Raw genomic sequence first — 15034 nt, forward strand, 5'->3', positions numbered from 1 at the left:
CATAACTCATTAATTTATTAATTTTTCCACTTGATTACAAAAAATTACATGTAGAGCTAGCCTACACAGGGCCTTAGTCTCTAACACATAGGATCCTTTGGAAGCCACTTCTAGGCCCCAACACCTATGGTGAGTCACTCACCTAGGGCCTCTACCCTACTCACAAATCCAAAACCACAATTATATAATATTTTATGGAAAAAAAATTCCTAGGCCTTGTTTAAACAAGACCCTAACTCATCCTATAAGCATTACAAAGCATAGACATTTGTAAGGCACATAGACTATAAGTATATATCATTACAATAATTTTGTATGATAAATATAATTCTTATACATAACATAACATTTTGGCATTCCTCTTGTGCCTTAAATAACAATTAGGATCATGAAAACCCAAGTAAGATGTCAAATTGGTTTAAAGCCCCTAAATCAAGCATATATAATTCCAAAACTTATAAAAAACCTATAGTATGTACAAGAAAGAATAGATAAGAGCACATTGAAGATATCATAATACAATATCCCATCTCTTTGGTTACCAAAAATCCTCTAACAAAAAATAACATATCTCTAAAAACTAGTGGCTAAAGATCGCATAGGGAAAACATAGTTATTTTCACAAAAAGGAACTCAAAACCTTTAAATACCTATAGAAATTGACTATAAAACTATGATGCATCATGAAAAAATATAAATATATCTATATTTTATCAGATAAATAATTCAATCAATATGTTCAATCCACACCTCAAGTCCTATGAAGATTCAACGAAAAGCAAGAGCAAGGAGACAAAGAGAAGAAAATAAATGTGACTTGAGATGCATCATTAAAACTCACTCCAATTTCACAAATGTCCATGGTAGAAGAAGAAATTCAAAAAAAAAAAATCCATCTCTCATTCCTTGAAACTCTCACATGTGACTCTCTCCCCAAAAGGAAAAGAAACTTACAAATCCTTAAAGAATTATACTCACAAACCCTCTCTCAAATATCAAAGTTTTTCTCCAAAGAAATATCCATGAAAATAACAACTAATTTATCCTCCACCTTTCATCCATCCTCCCCCTTCATATTTACATTTTACCCCACATATATATGTTCTTGAATAGATTTCATACCCATTTAGGTGAAAAGACACCACTATTTTAAATAAAAATAATTCCAACATCTAAAATTGCCTCACTTTATGTAATTAACTACCATTTTACAAGTTTTTAAAGAATATTAGAGGTATATTGAAGGTATTATAGGGGTATATAATGTATAAATGGTCCAAACTGATGTAAATATGCTCTCTAGCACTTTTTATCCTATTTTTTATGTCCATCATTATATTTATGTTCTTGTCTCATATTCTTCCACATAGGCAATGCAGAGTACATATATGTTTTACTCTTTGAATGCATTTTACAACCATCCTTTGTATGTTATGGAAATTACTCCTCTTTTCAATACTTTTTCATTTTATAATATCTCTTTACATTTATTTATTGTTCTATTCTATTAAATTTCTCTTTATTATCTAAGTGTATTAATTAATCACTCACATATATAATTTATAACATACTCAAATAATTAAAGACATTAATTATGCCAATATGTATATTCATATGGATATATATGTGTGCACCCATAAGTGATCATATAACATACTAAGCATATATCATTGGTAATACACATGAAAATGAAATATCCAAATTATGAACCCATAATTTTAAACGCTAGCATCCACTAATCATACCATCAAAAGAAATAATAAAAACATATTCCCCAAACTTTCTATTATATTTCTAAGGTTATAAGGATGTCTATATGGATCATGGTTCCATATCCCTTTTAACAACAACTAGTTTGAGTATTTTGAGGCACACTTAGACCTATGTAGCCAAGTGGAGTCAATAACTTGTACCTACACACACTTGCATTACTGATCGACAAGATACAATGCATATGAATATATACAAATAGTGACAAGCAAGGAAGGAGGAGTTTGACATAATGTATATCTCTCATAGGATTGAATGCAACTACCTCCCCTCATCTAGAAGACATGGAAAGCAAATTAAACACATAGATATACATATACATAAAGCACAATGGGTTAATGGAATTAGATTAAAACCAAAGCATAAAGATGAATTAAAAGAAGCTATTAAAAATATGTCTAACGAAGGTATTGAGATCATGATACCGAATTATAATTCTAAGGAACCTATAAAGGAGGATCCAACATATAGATTAATTAATAAACCATATACTCAATTCCCTAAGAATATTATATAGAGCATGATCAAGTATCTAATGCAAATAAAGTTGTGCGTATCTTAAGAAAGCTTAAAGTAGGGTTGCAAGGATGTGTATAATAAGGATGTAAATTTTTCTAAACATTTTTATATCATAAGAGTCTTCTTAATTTTATTTCCCTCGGTATGTTATTTGGTACATAGGCATCATTGTACTTGAATATTCTAGCAACACTAGTTGAATGTAATTTTATAGCTTTTACCTAAGAAAGTTGTGAAATCAAAGAGTACCATAAGAAACCTTATCTTCCACCATATCCCAATAGTACTTATACTATCTTTAAATTGCACTTATAATTATCAAGAATAGAGGGTATTTCATCCTCCACCTCTAAAATTTGGCTTACTCATGGAAGTCATTATGATCTTTTTATCAAATTTTAGTGTTACCTTTCCTAGGTAGACCATCTAATCACAATTAAACACAACCCTCTATTAGGAATCAAAATTTGATATAAGGATTTCTCAAATGCATATGTGTATGCATGTTTATTTATGTATCCAATTACTTAATTATATCCTAGTGTTCTTACTTCCTAAGCTAGACCTTATGGAAAATTATTTCTTCTTGGTAGTATTTTAAGTTCTAGTTCAAGTATTAACACAATTTAGCTAGAGCCATTTATTTTTTATAAGATCGTACATCCAAAAAAATATGAATATATAGTTTCCAGGTTAAAATTTTCTAAATGATTCTTAGGATATAGCATCTAAATCTTATATTTATATGCAATTCCTTTTGATTTCCTTCATTAAGCCAGGGAGAGGGATATGAAATTCAATCCCCTTACCTCTCTTGAAGGTGAATAGCATTTAAAAATAGTTATTTCTTTGTTCTAGAAAATATTATAGTCATATCCAAGGGGTGTAGCTTAGTTGGTTGAAGCAATGAGTTATCATTGTGGAGACCATAGTTCAAATCCCAAGAGGGACATCTTTGTGGAATTCTAAGTTGTGACTCTTGGTCTTTTATTAGTTGTATTTGTCTCATTGTAAAAAGGAGGATTCTAAGTTGTGACTCTTGTCTTCCAATTGTTGTTCCTAGTGTGGTTGCTCATAAGGATCTTGAGTAAGCTTGTAAGTCTCATGTTTTTGTTAGAGTAATAAGATATTTCCTTATTAATTAAACATTTTGATTTAATTATTAAGTCACTTATTATCTCTAGTTTACTTAAGCTAAACTTTAGGCAAATAATAATTAATTCTTTTATTAATTATTTGTTGATATCATAATGGTTTTGACAATTGAGTGTCAAAATACGTAAGCTATTTTCTAAGTTCATGTCAAGCTAGCAATATATGCCAATAATAATATATACAAGTGTCAAGTTGCAATAGGTGCCAAATCAAAAATATAGTAAGTGTCAAGTCACTCAAGTGCTGAGCAAATAGATAGTGTCGAGCAAGTTTAAAGTGCTAAGTGAACAATAGATGTCGAATACCAAGCTAGATAGAATTTTAGTTAATGTCGAGCATTAGTATTTAACAAGTCTCAAGAAATACAAAATTGACATAAGAGTTTGTGAAGGCACAAACAATTATGTAAACTATTTTCATGTCAACTCATGGATAGATCTCAAAGCCTAGAGGTAAGATTGAATCTATTTGGATTTCCTATGTGATCTACATGCAACCAATTAGAAGAATGGAGAGAATTGAGTAGGAAAGTTTGATGAATCTCAATTGTAGATTCATAGCTAACCCTAAGCCACTAAAGTATTTTTAAAGGGAATGAATCCCCATAATTAATAATATGTATGAGAGAGCATTAGAGAATTCATGCAAGAAGGTGATGATAGTAGTGAAAGGGGTGAATTGATTAGCATACATTCAAGGTGACTTAGAAGAAGGAAAGAATTGCAGAATCAATTAAGTAGAACAAAGGATCAAGGTTATAGCAATTTCATATCAGATCAAAGAGGATCAAGATGAACTAAATTGGGATCTAAAATTAGAAATATAAGATTGTAAGTGAATCAGATCAAACATCCTACTATACTTTCTAATAACTATATCAGCAAGATAAAATCCTTGTATCAAAGTTGATTTAACAATCATAGAGAAATCCTTTAATAGGGCGACATTCCAAGTAAATGTTCTAAAGTCCTTTAGCCAAGCACATATTTGATAGGGCATTAAAATCCTTTAACAAGGTAGGATCTAACATTCCTTTATAAGTCTTTAACAGGGTAGGCCTTTCACAAGGTAGATCATGAGAATGGCCAAAATATGTAACCTTAACAGGTGAACTTTATTGTTGCAGTAGTGAAGAATTATAGGTGTCATCCCCACCCCAATTTTACCTTCTCATTAGAGGGTTTATGGGTAATCATTTCTGGCATCAAGTTTTTATGTGGATTCATTTACTTTACATGTTATTTCTATATGTTTATGCATGCATTTTTTTAAAGTTGAGAATTTTATTGGTTAGATTTTAGTACTTTTGATTCAACCCCCCCCCCCCCCTAGAAGTATACATATCCCATTTTTAATCCCAAAAATTGGTATCAAAACTAAGTTTTCATCAGGAGAAGCCTTGCAGCTTGGAGAAAAGATCTTGAGATGGAGGTTTACAAGTTGGGAAACATCATTGAGAATTAGGAGATTGAGATACATCTCTTACTACAACAACTGAATGAAGCTAGAGATTCCTTGAGAAGTTCACTAAAGAGAAGGAAAGAGATTACCATAGCTAAAAATGACACTTAGTACAAGTAGATTGACACCACAAAGTTATTTGCAGATGGTAACTCTTGTGAATTTGATATAGCAATTGTAGATCTCACGGACAAGAATAGAGCACAAGCTTAGGAGATCAGAAATCTCAAGTTGGAACAAGAATCAGAAGCTATACTACTATGTGAGGTGACTAAGAAAAATAAGAAAGCTATAGAAGACAAGGCCATGATTGAAGAAGACAAAAGAATATTGGCAAATAGACTAGAAGAAAAATCAGCAAAGCTATCTAGGATCTCAAACATGCAATTGGACACCCTAAGCCAAATGATGAATGCCCATCATGAGTTGAATATCAAGGACATTGAGATAACTACATTGAAGTTAAAAAATGAGAAACTACAGAATGACCTAAAAAGAGAGAAAGAGTTTATTAAAAGTTTCAACAAGCCAAATTAAGCCATCAAGTACTTTGAGCAACTATTAAAATCCCCTAGATCCAATAAAGACACGTCAGGATTGGGCTACACAAGCACTGAAGAAGGAGAATTATCCAAAGCTGCTAAGGAAAGAAGCAATAAAGGTAAGAACTCTAAACCTACTTGTCATCATTGTGGAAAGAAAGGACACATAGCTAATTTTTGCAAGAGCAAGAATGCTAGTTAGAATGCAAAGCCAAAGAATATGACACATTGTTACGAGTGCAAAAAACAAGGTCATCGGGCACATGAATGTAGAACAAGAACCATGCATGCACCAAGATTTGAAGGATGTTGCTACAATTGTCAAAAGTCTAGACACAAAGCCTTTGAATGTAGATCCAAGACGATATGTTCATCAAACAAGGGAAGAAACCATGAAAATTCTTATAATTGGGACTACAACACAAGGCACAACTATCATTATTTTCAAGAGTATAAACACATTTTTAAAAATTGCATAAGAACACATTTTAGTGGAAGCTACAATAGATGGTTAAGTCAAACTACATGTTTTAGTTGTTTGAAGACTAGACATATCAGTAAGCACTCTCCAACAAGGACAAAGGCACCTAATTTAGAATTGAACAAAGGAAAAGGCAAGGTAGATATTGAGCGCATAAGAGGAGAGATGAATAAGATAGGAAGAAGAAATATGGATGTAGCACATCAAATGAAGGGATCACTTCACCTAAAGGGTTAAGTGGTCACACTTCATCAAACTAAGCAAAAGGAGGTATGTGGGACTGATTTTCAAAGTGCTTCATCTTACATCAGTTCCAAGGTAAATTAGTGATTTAAATAATAAATTAGCACGAATAAAGATGCAAATTTATGAGAAAAATACAAAGTTAAATCTTTAAGTTTTCACATTGTTGCCAAGGAAAGTTGCCTTCAGATGCGGAGTGAATGAAAATGAGTACCAAGTTGTCAAGACTAGTTGGAGCCAAGTGAGTAGTTGCTGGCAAGAAAAATTAACATTAGTTGTTGCTAAGTGAATGAAATTCCTATTAGATCCAAGTAAAGGCAATTCTAATAGCTACAAGTGATGGGAAAACTAATGGAAGCCGAGTGAAGTAGAAATTGCATAGGAGTTGAGTTTACAGTTGTATAAGCACCAAGCATTAAATACAACATATTGAAAGGCTATAAGGTAGATTTTGTGCTCATTTCTCATCATTACAAACAAAGAACAAGTGCAACTAGAGTGAAGAAGTGAATTTCAAGCAAAGAAAAAAGTATTTGAGCAGATTCTAGTGGCAATCAAGTGTGATTTCATCGATTTAAGGTATTTCTAAAGTGTCAAGTTACATAGTTTCAAAGTTGCTAAAACCCTAGATTACAAAAATGGCCTCTATTTCTAAAAACCCTAAGGATAAGGGAAAAAAAATTTCAACTAGTTAGCAATGAAGTTAAGCAACTAGATTTAAGGGCCATACCAGAGGTTGCATACAAGAACGATCCAGCTTTATATGTTATTTCACCAAAGGTTGTGATGGTACAAGATGTTAGGAAATTTTACAATTGTAAGGTTGGAGGGATTGGTGACATCGAGATTCGCCAGGTGTATGAAAAATTGTACAAAAATGGATTGTTGAAAGAGGAATTCAACATTGTTGAGAAAAAGGGACTAACGTGTGCCCTAGATTTTCCTACAGTCTTCAAAACAGAGTGGATTAGAATGGTTTTGAGTAGGATTCATGATGGATTCTTATGATTGGAAGGAGGGCCTATTAAATTTTCAAAGAGAATTATGCATAGGGTTACAAGATATCCAACCCTAGATCGGCCAAAGACCTAAGGAGTAACTCAAAAGAAGTCATTAAGAAGAATACAAGGGCAAAGTGGAACAAAAGGGGAATGACTATTGACACCATCAAGGATCCACTTCCAAAAAAAATTGTGAGGGTCATATTATTGGATACAATTGATTAATTGTGTATTTTCTCTAATAATACACAAATGTCATATCAATTGATAGACAATGCTTACCGAGCTCACTTGGTCAGTGAAGAATGTTTTCCTTGTCTACCAAGTGTTTACAAGTTTATTGTAAATAGATGACAATGTCTACCAAGCTCACTCAAGCATTAAAGGAATCTAGGAAAAAATGAGTGTTAACCGAGCTCACTCAGTTAACAAAGGCAAAATTGGATAGAGTCAGTATTCACCGAGTTCACTCGGTTGCCAAAGGATTTTTGCAAGTTTGCAGTGTTAACCGAGACTCTATTGATTAATATAGGAAATCATTTCAAAGTTAGTTTCTACTAAGCAAGGGTCGACTTACGAAGAATTTTTCTTATTTTGGCATATGAAGCTTAATTACTTTATGTATTGATTCTAGTTGACTATGATAATGAATATTAGTTATTGTAATTTGAATTTGGGCCGACTTAACAATCTAGAAGGTATAAATAAAAGGTCAAATTGAGATTTCTAATGTGTGTGCAAGTGTGTTGATTGAATTGAAAGGAAAAGAGAGGGAGCAAACTTGAAGGATAAGAAAGTATCCTTGTGAAGTAGAAAAGTAATATTTGATTAGGAAGGATCAAGTTTAAGCATAAAAGAGATTTGGATTCAGCAATTCAGTTGCATCACAGTCAAGTCATTTCATTTTTACTCTCTAACCATTGTAGCAGTGATCTAAAAATCTCTTAATAGAGTTGGTTTAACAACTAGTTGTAAATCTTCTAACAAGGTGGAAATTCTATTAAATTGTTTTAAGACCTGTAGGAAGGCCACTCCTAGTAGGGTGATTAAATCCTCTAACAGGGCCACACCTAATAGTACTTTTTGTAACCTTTAATAGGGTTGGCTCTTAATAGGGCTCACTTTAGAAGAGTAAAAAATAATAACCAATTACATTGGTGGTTTTTCCCAAATTGGGTTTCCACATAAAATCCTAGTGTCTCATGTGTTCATGTTATTTCTCTTATGCTTGCAAGTTAATTACTGTTAATGTTCTAAGATCTACTAAAAGTAATTAACACTCTACATTTATCGAGTGATAGCATCTTTTGTGTGTTTACCGAGTAACAGCAGTAATCAATTTTCTCAGTCTAAATTTTATTATTGACATCTAAGGGATCTAGGATTTATTTTAGTGGTAATTGATTCATCCCCCCCCCCCCTCTCAGTTACTCCCTATATATTTTCAAAAATTGGTATCGGAGCTTTTGGTGCTTGCAGGAAAGGTTTTAAGGACCTAAGCTAAAGATCAAGATGTCTTACAAGAGAGAGATTCCAAAGCTAAACAGAGACAACTTTTCAGCATGATAGGGACTCATGAGACTTCATCTGGCAGGATACAAATATCTTGATGAAGAATACAAAACTCCTACTGGTACATTATCTATTGGAGATCTTGTTGAGAAAAAGAACCATAACATCATGATGGTTGATATTGTATCTGCTCTCAGCTATGATGAATTTGATGAGATCAAAGACTGTAAAGCTACTTTTGATATGTGGAACAAACTAAAGGACATCTATGGTGGTGATGACAATGTAAGGAGAGCCAAAGTAGAAAGCCTTAGAGGATAGTTTGATCAGATGAGAATGAGAGAAGATGAAAATATTGCCAAATATGTGGAAAGAATCAAAGCTAGTGTCAGTGCAATCAGAGCTTCTGGAGGAGAAATCAAGGAAGAAACTGTTGTAAGTAAATTTCTCAGAACATTGCTTCCTATCTATGCAATTAGAGTATCTACTATTCAAGAAAAGAGATGTGACCCAAATCACAAGTTAAGTTTGGATGCCTTAGTAGGAAGATTGACAACTTTTGAGCTAGACAACTTTGACAATTATGTTCCAGCTTCCAAAAATGTTGAGTCTACATTTGAAGCTAAACTTTCAATCAAAGAAAAAGGGAAAAAAAATAAAGGACAATCAATTAGAAAGTGAAGAGGAAACAAAGGAAAGTTTAAATAGTGATCTTGAAGTTGTTGAAGCTTTACTTGCAAAGAAATATTCTGGAGGTAGAGGAAAGTACAAAGGTAAAGTTCCTTTAATTTGTTTTTCATGTGAAGAAATTGGTCATATTGTTGCTAGGTGTCCAAATAGAGAAAGAAAGGATGAGAAGAAGAGCCACAAGTACAAAGGCAAGAAGGAATCCAAAAGTCACAAATCCTTCAAAGAAAAAAGCCAGAAGATTTGTTTTATGGCTAAAGATTTTGATAATAGTGAAGATGAAATAGTGTACATTGCTATAAGAGATGAATCTAATGAAGAGGAAGATAAGATGGCACTTATCTCTCATGTTAGTAAAAATGACACATGGATCATAGATAATGTATGTTCACATCACATGACTGGAGACAAAACAAAATTTGAACACTTTGCACACTATGATGGAGGTAGTGTAAGGTTTGGAAATAATGAACCTTGTTGCATAAAAGGGAAAGGTCGCATATCATTAACCAATGAACTTGTATGTGACAATGCTTAGTGGGTTGAAGGATTGAAACATAACCTACTAAGTGTGGCACAACTAATCAACATTGGATTCAAGCTAGAATTCATGCATGGCAATGCAAGATTATTGGATGACAAAGGGAATCTAATTGGATCAGGCAAACAAATAAGAGGATAAAATTCAAAAAAATAAGAGGTATCCCTAGTTTAAAAAAATTAGATGTCAGTTTATGCAAAAATTGTCAAATTGCCAAAATGGAAAAGACGAGTTTTAAGAACAAAAACTATTAATCTAAAGATGTCTTGGAAATTGTGCATACTGACTTATGTGGACCTATTGGAGTAGAAAGTTATAGTGGAGAAAATTTATTTATTCTTTTCTTTTATGACTACTCTAGAATGATGAATATTATGTATCTTAGAGAAAAGTTGAAAGAATTTAAGAAATTCAAATGGTATATGGCAAGAGTAGAAAAAGAAATAAGAAAAAGATTGAAATTCTTAAGATCAGACAGAGTTGGTGAATTCATCTCCAATGAATTCAATAATTTTTGCATTGACAGAGGAATCAAAAGGCAAGTATCAACCCTTGGCACTCCTAAGTAGAATGGAATAGTTGAAAGAAGAAATAGATCCATCATGGAGTGTGTAAGGACTCTAATGATTGAAAAGAATATTGCTATCAAATACTAGAAGGAAGTCATCAGCACTGCAGTTCATACTTTTAACCGAGTAAAGTTGAAGAAGGGCTCACATAAAACTCTCTATGAATTATGGTATGGCTACAAACCCAATGTAAGTTACCTAAAAGTATTTAGTAGTAAATGTTATATCTTGAAAGAGTCTTGAAAAGGAAAATTTTATGTGAAAGGTGATGAAGGAATATTTTTAGGATATTCCTGCAGAAGTAAGGCATATAAATGTTTGAACTTGTCTACTCATAAAATAATAGAAAGTGCACATGTGAGAATTAATGAGTTTGCAAAAAAGACTAAAGAAGAAAGCAGAAAGGAACCAAAAGATTACAAAAGATTTGTTTACTTTGAACCTGATACATTACTAGGTATATCTAACAATAAGGAGACTTCACCTCCTGAGTCTTCCATAGCTATGGAGTTGCAAGAAGTACAAACCAAGTCACAGGGACCTGAGTCACATTCTAAAGCTATCAAGTTAATGCCTACCAAATCTAAATGACCTGAGCCTGAAGTTGAAATTCAAAATGAAGATAGTATAATTCATTCAAAAGGCAAAAAACCCATATTGGCCAAGTATGTTAGAAGGTATCATGCACCTGATCAAATTATTGGGGATAAATTAGAAGATACTATGACAAGAAGCAAATTAAATGGTACATGTTTACTTGCTGATTTTGAACCTAGAATTATTAAGGATTATCTAGAAAATGAAAGTTGGATTGAGGCAATGAATGAAGAAATAGAACAGATAGAAAAGAACAAAACTTGGACTCTTGTTCCTAGGCCTAAAGATAAAAATATGATTGGCAAAAAATGGGTATTTAGAAATAAGTTGAATGAAGATGGACAAGTATCAAGAAACAAAGCTATATTAGTGTGTAAAGGGTATTCTCAAGAAGAAGGAATTGATTATGGTGAGACTTTCTCTCCTATTGCAAGATTAGAAGGTGTTAGGAACCTACTTGCATATGCAGCTCATAGAGGATTCAAAGTATATCAAATGGATGGTAAATCTACATTCCTGAATAAAATTCTTGATGAAGAAGTCTACATTGAAGAGCTATAAGGTTTTGTTGATCTTTACAAAAGGGACATGGTCTATAAATTACACAAAGCTCTATATAATCTCAAACACACTCCTAGAGCCTAGTATGAAAGACTACATAACTACTTGATATAGATCTATTTTCAGAGAACAAATGATAACAGTAGTATGTACATCAAGGAAGGACCAGATAACAAAATTGTGTTGGCAGAGATATTTGTGGATGATACTCTATTTACAGGAAATGATGACCTGTGCAAAATAATTTTAGAACAAATGAACAAAGAGTTTGAGATGTCCATGTTTGGTGAAATAAAATTCTTTGTTGGATTATAGATACAACATAACAAAAAGGTATCTATATCACCCAATCCAAGTATGTAAAAGAGATACTCAAGGAGTTTGGTATGGAAGATTCTAAACCAATTGGTACCCCTATGTGTACTAGACTCAAGCTTATCAAAGATGATGACTCCAAAGAAGTAGATCAGACCTTATACAGATCAATGATTGAAAAATTATAGTATGTAGTTCACACAAGGCCTAATATTGCCTTGGTAGTTGGGATAGTGACAAGGTTCTCAACTAAACCTAGAGAAAATCACATGATGGAAATCAAAAGAATCTTGAGATTTTTGAAAGGTACTAAAAACTATGGTTTATGGTATAGACTTAGAGGAAACCTAGACCCAAAGGTATTTACTAATGCTAATTGGGTAGGAAATCTTAATGACAGAAAAAGCACTAGTGGTGGAGCTTTTTTTCTTGGTAAACAACTGGTATCTTGGACAAGAAAAAAGCAAAACTACACATCCCAATCTATAGCAAAAGCAGAGTATGTAGTAGTAATAGTGAATTTTTCTAACATTTTTTGGTTTAAATAATTGCTAGAAGGAATGAAGGTTGAAATCAAAGAGCCATTAGTCATGTATCATGATAACATCAGTGCAATTAACATATCAAAGAACCCAGTGATGCATTCCAAAACAAAGCACATTGCTATAAAATATCACTTTGTCAAAGAACTAGTGTAGGACAAAGAAATTTGATTGGAATATGTCCATACAAAAGAGAAAAATGTAGACATATTCACCAATCCATTACCTAAGAATGCATTCTTGTATCTAAGAGGTAAGCTAGGGTCATTCCCCTATCTAAAGCTCACTAAATAAAGTTTAATGATGCATCAATAAGAACCAAGTTAAAGATTAATCAGTTGATGTAGCATAATCAAGAGAATATTGCATATGAATTAGTACTCAAGGTACATTGATACGAATTTGGCACGTGGTGTCTTTGGCATGTGTTGTCAAAGAGGGAGAAACTTATTGTCATATCTTTATCTTTCTAAAATTTTATAGAGGGAGAAGTTTGAAAAGGTATGCAAAGGGAGAATACAACATAAAGAAGAAGTTCTTGTGTAAAATCAAAGAGGGAGAAACTTTTTGTCAAAGGGGGTCTTATTTTCAAAATTTCATTAGGCAATGATATTTTGTGTTGCCATCAATGCCAAAGAGGGAGATTGTTGGATACAATTGATTAATTGTGTGTTATCTTTGATGTTACAGAAATGTCATATCAATTGATAGATAATTTCTACAAGCTAACTTGGTCAGTGAAGAAAGTTTTCCTTGTCTATCGAACATTTATAGATTTACTCTTAATAGATGATAGTGTCTACTAAGCTCACTCAGGCATCGAAGGAATTTAGGTAGAAAATAGTGTTAACCAAGCTCACTCAGTTAATGAAGGAAAAGTTGGACAAAGTTAGTATTCACTAAGTTCACGTGGTTGCCAAATGATTTCTACAATTTTGCAGTGTTAGCCGAGCCTCTATTGGTTAACACAAGAAATCGTTCCAAAGTTAATTACTATCAAGCAAGAGTCAGCTTACGAAGGATTTTTCTTATTTTGGCATATGAAGCTTAATTACTTTATGTACTGATTCTAGCCAACTATGATGATGAATATTAGTTATTGTAATTTGAATTTGGGCCGACTTGACAATCTGGAAGGTATAAATAAAAGGTCAAGTTGAGATTTCTAGTGTGTTTTCAAGTGTGTTGATTGAATTGAAAAGAAAAGAGAGGGAACGAACTTGAAGGATAAGCAGGTATCCTTGTGAAGTAGAAAAGTAATATTCGATAATGAAGGATCAAGTTTATGCAAAAAAGAGATCTAGATTTAGCAATTTAGTTGCATCATAATTAGGTCATTTTATTGTTACTCTCTAACCATTATAGAAGTGATCTAAAAATCTCTTAATAGATTTGGTTTAATAGCTAGTTGTAAATCCTCTAACAAGGTGCAAATTCTATTAAAAAAATTTAAGACCTCTAGCAAGGCCACTCCTAGTAGGGTGATTAAATCCTCTAACAGGGTCACACCTAAGAGTGTGTTTTGTAACCTTTAACAAGGTTGGCTCCTAACAAGGCTCACTTTAGGATAGTGAAAAATAGTAACTAGTTACATTGATGATTTTTTCCAAATTGGGTTTCCAGGTTAAATCCTAGTGTCTCATGTGTTCATGTTATTTCTCTTATGCTTGGAAGTTAATTTCTATTAATGTTTTAAGATTTGCTAATAGTAATTCACACTCTGCATTTACCAAGTGACAACATCATCTATGTGTCTACCAAGTAACAATAGTAATCAATTTTCTCAGTCTAAATTTTATTTTTGACATCTAAGGGATCTAGGATTTATTTTAGTGGTAACTGATTTACCCCCCCTCCCCCTCTCAGATACTCCTTTTATATTTCCAACACATATCTCACAAATTCTATCAGTCTAGCTAACTAAATAGTGTGCCATGCATTACAGTTGATGTTGGGTACAAAATTGTGAAGAAAGATCATACATATGATCTGGTAGAGCTTTAATTGCAAAAAATTATGGAAAATCTAGAAGCAATAAGAAGATCAAAATGTTGAGATAATGGGTGTTGCACACATTGCATAATATTATTATTATTATTATTTTTTATTTTTATTTTATTATGTAATGTTGTATCTAGGAGCACCTAGATGGACGTGCAATATGTAAAGATTCCAATGGGATATACTTTATGAATTATATTGTAATATTGTGATAATATTTCATGTAATTATTTAATATTGGGGAAAAGAATTAAATGCCCAATATTAAATGTGGGGTTAATGGGTTAGGTAGCACATGGTTTATGTAATACCACTTGGTGGTTTTGTGGGACTTGCTACTATATAAGTAGCCAAAAGGGTAGTTGTTGTAGAAGGAGAAGACAAAAGGCAAGAGTTGAGTGGGACAAGGCTTGACAGGTTAGCTAAGGGAGCATTTGTGAAGGTTGGAAGCATGGCATGGGATGTGTGGATTCATGCTTGTTCACATGGATTGCTTGGTGGTGGCTATGGCTTTGAAGGCTTCCATGGTTGTATTGC

The sequence above is a fragment of the Cupressus sempervirens genome, chromosome 7 (genome assembly GCF_028749045.1).
Source record: "Cupressus sempervirens isolate cs-2001-9-10 chromosome 7, ASM2874904v1, whole genome shotgun sequence".
In the NCBI taxonomy this organism is placed as follows: domain Eukaryota; kingdom Viridiplantae; phylum Streptophyta; class Pinopsida; order Cupressales; family Cupressaceae; genus Cupressus; species Cupressus sempervirens.